Source organism: Cariama cristata, unplaced genomic scaffold (assembly GCF_000690535.1).
Source record: "Cariama cristata isolate BGI_N322 unplaced genomic scaffold, ASM69053v1 scaffold9842, whole genome shotgun sequence".
In the NCBI taxonomy this organism is placed as follows: Eukaryota; Metazoa; Chordata; class Aves; order Cariamiformes; family Cariamidae; genus Cariama; species Cariama cristata.
In genome coordinates, this window is record NW_009604393.1 from 2,793 (window position 1) to 9,317 (window position 6,525).

Sequence of the window (6,525 nt, forward strand, 5' to 3'; positions counted from 1 at the left end):
AATGTAAAAAAAAAAAAAAAAAGCAACTTGCATTACTAAGATTAAAGCCATTATACACTCAAAGTAGAATTAAACAGTGCTGTCAAAGTACTCTCTAATCAGAGCAAATCCCTGAATCAGAATTAACAGTGTTGGAGTACAACCAAACCACCACATTACTACATAATCAATGCTTATCAATTCCCACATAAGAAATCTAGAGAGAAAGCTGCCCATTGAATTATACGTTCCAGTTAAGATTTGGGTCTCAGTCAGTGCAGTAAGCTTACCCGAACACCTCACTATGAGCCCAGCTGAGTTACTTGAAAGTCACGTTTGCAGTCATTGGCGCTTCTGCTTAATTGAACTGTTATGGGGCAGAGCTTTTCTTGTGATTTCTCTTGCTCTCTTTACAAAAAATATGTTTTACAGCATAACTCTGCTCTGGAAAGGTTAGCAGCTATAGCTAAACACTGAGAAAAGCTAATCGATACTGTGTGCCTTTTTTTTCAAATAAAGAGAATTTATTTAAATGCCCAAGTTCAAAAATGGTTTACAAGAGATAATATGAAGATGAATTAAGAACATAAACGAACTAAGGTCAGCTAATCCTCCTTCACTTTTTTCATAGGAGGTTCCATTCAAGGAGATTTTTCACGATCGCTGTCCTCTAACACAGGGGTGGCATCGTCTCTGCTTGGGAGCATGAACAGAGTGTCCATTTGAATGTCTTCTGCTGTAAGGGGCTCTCTTGCTTTTCTCCCACCTTGTAACAACTCAGCATTGGGAGAGCCTTCACTCCCATCCCCTTTTCTTCTCTTCTGGTGTTTTTTATGTCTATTTCCTTTGTTATCTCCCAGTGGATTTTCTACTTCCTTCTCTTTTGATTGTGTAGCATCTTTGATGCCGTGCCTCTCTCTTCCAGAAGGTTTTTCAGGGTCGTTTCCAACTCTGTGATGCTTTTGGTGGCTCTGCCCACCAGGATAATCCTCCCTACATCCCCAAGCATATGGCGAATACTCTTGTCTGGTCCCAGGTGGATCAAAACTATCTGGAGAAAGCTTCTCTCTGTGAACTGGAGGTGGAGGTTGAGCGCCAACAGCATGGCCCTTGTAAAACTTCTCATACCATTCTCTGTAGTTCCTTTCCCATTCTCTGTATCTTTCCTTTTCCAATGGAGCTCGAAAGGCAACAGCTCTGCCATCGCAAACTTTTATATCATAGGGTGGAAGTTCTCTGTGTCTGTTAAAATACACCCTTTCTCCTTCTCCTTGAGGTACAGTCCGTTTGGTGGGAGACTGGCCTCCGAATACTGGAGACCTTGACTGGGAATGGTATCTTCTGTACAGGGATGACCTTGACCTTGACCGGTGATGACCACGTGACCTTGACCGAGAACGATAGTTACGACTCTTCCCTTTGCCTCTTCTTGAATACAGTGGCGATCATGAGTAGAAACCAGAATGGGAATGACTAAAGGATGGAGAGTAGGAGCAATGGGAAGAACCTGATCTTGACTTGGAGTAGGTATACAAGCCTCCAGAGTAGGACGAACCACTACAGGGAGACTTGGACCTTAAAAAAAACACAACACATAAAATTAATTCAAAACAGTCACTCTCTCCAATTTTTTTACTCCCAAATTTGGTTTGTTTTTTTTTTTTTCCTTTCCATATGCTTATGTCAAAGCTTCTTTCAGCTGCTGACACAATGGTACTGCAAACCGAAGAACTTGGTAACAGGTAAAAGTTTCCGCTTACAAGACAGAACAGCTGCTGCTTTGTTAGTGTAAGAACATACAGGAAGGGTAAGTCTATTTGCACTCACTGCTGTCACATGAGCTACCTTAGTTAGTTGTTGAGTGAAGGTGGTGTATCCTGGCCTCTACTGATATGTGAACACGCACATTTTTCACTACTCCGCAACTACAGGCAGTGCAAATCATTTTTGTTGCTGTAAGATGCAAAAAGAGTAAGTCTTAATGGCTACAGTGCAAGATCAAATGTCAAGAAAACACGATTTAGCCTGAAGACAGTAAAGCTCAATTTTAAAATGCTAGCTTAGTCCATTTAACATCACTTCTTATTTGGCAATTTGTACAGGTTGCGAAATACTTGTACTGCAATCTTACATCCAGGACTATTTAATCCACACTTCTAGCCAGATGTCCTACCAACATGTTGCATATACCTCTAGCTCTAACCAAGGATAGTGACCGCATTTCAAGAAAAGTCCTATCTAAAAGCTTCTAAGCTCAGCCTCTAGTAATATGACTCAAGGCCATTACTGTAGGAAAGATACTGACAGCACTGCTTACAGAGGACTGTTCAGACTTCTGCCCAAGTGATTTTGGGGAAGAGAAAACATCAGCCACCCTGATGCATGATGATATATTTGGCTTCTTCTTGTCCCTGAATTTTTTCTTGCTTACTGACTTTGAGATTTTAGACAATCTGTGGGATGGATCCTGGTTTTCGTTTTGATTCATCTTTAAGATTGTATAACCCCAATGCACTCTTACCATCCATCTATAACAAATACATACCAAAAGGAAGGACTAACTTGATGTTGCAATAATAGAGAAAACAGACTCCTCGCTTGAATTGAGAGAAAGCACTTGGCTATTTGAGATGATTAAATTGACAAAATGCAAAATTCTCATAAAACAACAGTGTTGACTTTTGCAATCATTTGCTCAATCAGTACCAACTAAGTTGTTAAAGAAAGAATGTTGGAGGCGGATTTCTATTGGGAAATCGATTCCTTCAGCCCTATTCAGCCAGTAATCAAAAGGGTGGCTTTCCATCTGATCCTTTGATTGTATTGAATTTTTAGGTGTAATTATGGTTTCCTCAAAAGGCACTCATTTTTCAGAGTCCTCTTTTCCATCATGTACTGGAGTTTTATTTTAAATAATCTTACTGCAAGCATAGATCCCCTTTGTTAAAGGCAATTCAAATTAAGCCATTTAAAACTGAATTACCTCTTGTATTCTCCACAACTATCTGAGCATACTTATTCCATGATAAATCAGTTGTCATATAAGTTAAGTATTCAGGCCTTGTTTAACAGGTTACAAGCAGTAATATATTGAATTTCTATAGAATACATGCAGTTCTGAGCCTGGTCCTACAGGTAGGACAGCCATGAGTGGTGGTGGTGGTGGTGGAGGTGGCACTTGCTGCTGCTGTCGCTGCTGAATCTGCTGATGGAGCCTTTTTGTGTAGCCAGTTTCATTTCCGAAGTTGTTCACAGCCTGGAGGCAGAACACCACTTACAAAAAGAGAATAGGAAACTTCAGTAGTTATACAAACAAAAGTCTGCACAGAGTAAAACTACTTGATATTCCTGTAAATGCTATCAATCCTAAAACAAATCAACATACAGGTGTATGAACACATCCCATTAAACACTCATATGAATGACTGGTAATTCTGAGAATCTGTATTTCAAGTACTTTGGTGCTAACACCGCATTTGACAGTGAGGCAAATCATATTGAACAGAAGTGTGACCTGAATTTGCCAGATTGTCTCTAAAGAGTTGTAAGCTTCTGCAACAACAGATCATGTCTTTGAAAAGTAAATTTAGCCTTATTCAGTAAATTAATATTTTCTTCCCTTTCAGCTTTTTACAAATAAGACTTTTCTTACAAACAGTTTACGTCAAATTCACCATGCTACCTGGCGCAGGGATTTGTTGGCAATTAAAGTATCAGGAGAAACATCCGTCTGGTGACATGATGGGCATGTATGTTCCTCAGATTCCAGTAATGCTGTTCCAATGCCTGTGAATAATTAGAATCATCCAAATAGTTTTTAACCAAACTGAGGAAATTTTGGGGGTTCTAATCAATTATAAGAACAAGTATATGATTAATGGGTGATATATGGTCTTGAATGGGAAGCATGAAGCTATAAACATTCCATAGTATAAAAAATTTCCAGTATGCAGCAAGTAATGGAAGTTTTGAGATTTCACTATTGTAACATGTGAAAATGTAGAGTAGGCTGTGTCCTGATGTTTCAACCAGTCTTTTTTGCACTCTCTAGTCTAGTGAGAAGTCACCAACCTCCAGGTTAATGACTAAAACACATCTCAAAAAACAATAGTAGGTGTGAGTTCTGAAGGTTTTAACTGACTCTCCCGTGGAGAAGAATGCGGACTAAACGCCTAACTATCCGCTTGTCGCAGACCACAGGACGTGACCAGAGCTGGCTATATAATTTTGTATGAGAGAAAGGGCTGTCGACAAACTAAAGGCATTCCATATCATACTGCAATTACCTGTCCAAGTATGCACTCTTCTCATACTCGTCCTTCCCCATGTAAAGAGGATTTAACTAGATATGTAAAAGGGGAAAAAAGCTTTCTGCCTTTTGGTTTTTTATATATACAAAAGGAGTCCTTTCCTATTGAAGGTATACTTAAGTATTAAATAGAGCTGGTAACAAAGTCATTTCATTATCTCCTATTTCTGCTTTCAGAAGATCAGGTGTGATGTTTAGAATTAATAGACATGGGAGTAACACTTACATTCGTCACAGTAACTGTTTCCACAGCAGGGAATAACTGCTGCATCAGTCATTACATCTTTACAAAGGAGACATAACAACTCATCTGGAAGAGGATCATTGGAGGAGGAGGAGGACAGCTCCTCTGGTAAAAACGGAGGCTTTTCCTTCTTTCCTCTAGCATAAGCTTCCCTGGAGGGGGAGTGGAGAAGGAAAAAGAAAAAAGTTCAAGATGGGTAAAGGAAAACATTTCCAAGCTTTGTATTTTATCAAAGGAAGATAATATATGGCCTTCTCACTCCACTTTAGCCTTTTAAGTCTTAGGCATTTAGTTTAAACTACTTTTCTGTAGCCACAACACTGGAAGAGGGAAGGGGAACAGTGTTCCTTCTGCAGAACTCTCCCATTCATTGGATCAATGAAGAAGTTAGCTCAGAGTAGAAAACTAATTTTTTGACAGCTAGAAATCAGGTGAAAGGAATCCAACCTCTCCTTTGCCAGAGGGTAAATGTAAATTGCAGGCGCAGGATAGAGTCAGCCTCTGAGTAATTACATTTTATAAAATTAAGAAGTCCATCTTACAGCTTCATAAAAGGAGCTCCATGACGGAAAACCAGCAGTGCTACCAAGTGCATTTTAAAACAGCCGCTCTTGTCAGCACACAGGAGTATTTTCTTAGTTTGTAGCAACAGGAAAACCTCAGTCTGTTTCATACATAGGCTTTGATACAAGTCAGACGGGGAGGAAATCTCAGTCCAATAGCTGTTTGTTAGATTTTGCAAGAAGCCTTTGTAACGTAAACCAGAAGCAAAAGGAGCTTTCAAAGAGAGCAACTCCACTGTAAACACTACTGAAATGTTTTGCAGAAAGACAGATTCTTAGCATTGCACAAATTTAACCAACTTGAACAGTAGGACCACCCTCTTGTAGTATTAGAAAGTATCACAGATTTTAAGCTTAAGATACAATGACAATGCTTCCCGCCCCGTAATTACAGATGCTGGCCAACTTGGTTGCATTGCCACACAGACATTTACGCATGGTTTCTCTCGTTCACTTTTTGGTCAGTCCAACTAATGCCATACTTATGCATTAATAGTTGGTATTGCATATTTTCCACTGTTTGTCAGCATAGCGCCCTTTGTAGTGGGATCTTTCACCTCCATCATGAAACTCCTTGGAATTCCCATGCTCTTTCTAGTTCTGGGAGCTGACTCAAAGTTTTTGTCCTGGTAAAAAAAGAAATGCAGACGTATCTCATCTGAAGACCCACACCCAAAATGACATTTCAATGATTATTTCAAGCAGTAAAAACCTTTCATCCTCTCCTTTTACCTAGCGTAAGGGTTGCTCGATTGAAATACTTATTGTCCTACATGAATATAGCCAGGATGCTCCAAAAGCTTGAGCAATGTTTTGAACTCGACATCCTTTGGCTTAACTTCAGGTACCTTAAGGGCAAAATATCCCTTAGCTCAGCATCCACTCAGAGAACAGACATAAACCCGCTCCTTCTCCAAAGCGCAGTTCAGAGGCAGAGCTTAATTCAGGGCTCTGAATCAGTCCCTGGAGAAACTTACATATTCACCATCGATATGTGACGGTTGACTTCATATCTCATGCATATACATTCAGTGACTAATGTTATGTGGCATGAATACTCAGCCAGAGACTTGTCTACTTAAAACACGCAACTGTTCAATAGATGGGGTCAACAGAAACGTCTTGGGTTTATACGAAATACTAAAAACTGTGAACTGTCATTAGAAAGAGTTAAAACCAGAAAAATTTCCAGTAATATAGAAATATGCAAAACTATGCGTGAAAGTTCACAGAGAAAGATCTGTGGATATATTTAATGTCTGTGACCTAGAAAAAATAAAATTTCACATGTATAATTCCAGCTTTCCCTTGCATTTTGAAGGGCTTTGCAACATTGCCATATAACTTCAGTATTTCATCCCAAGAGAAACAATTCTTAGGATGAGTATTCATGTAGTTGTTATGTGTAGGGTACGGCGTTCGGAAGATCT

The 6,525-nt window shown here is 39.4% G+C and overlaps 1 pseudogene; it reads right to left on the bottom strand.

Moving 5' to 3' along the window:
• Positions 1-620: 620 nt before the first annotated feature.
• On the bottom strand, positions 621-5,721 carry LOC104158031 (annotated as a pseudogene).
• Positions 5,722-6,525: the final 804 nt, after the last annotated feature.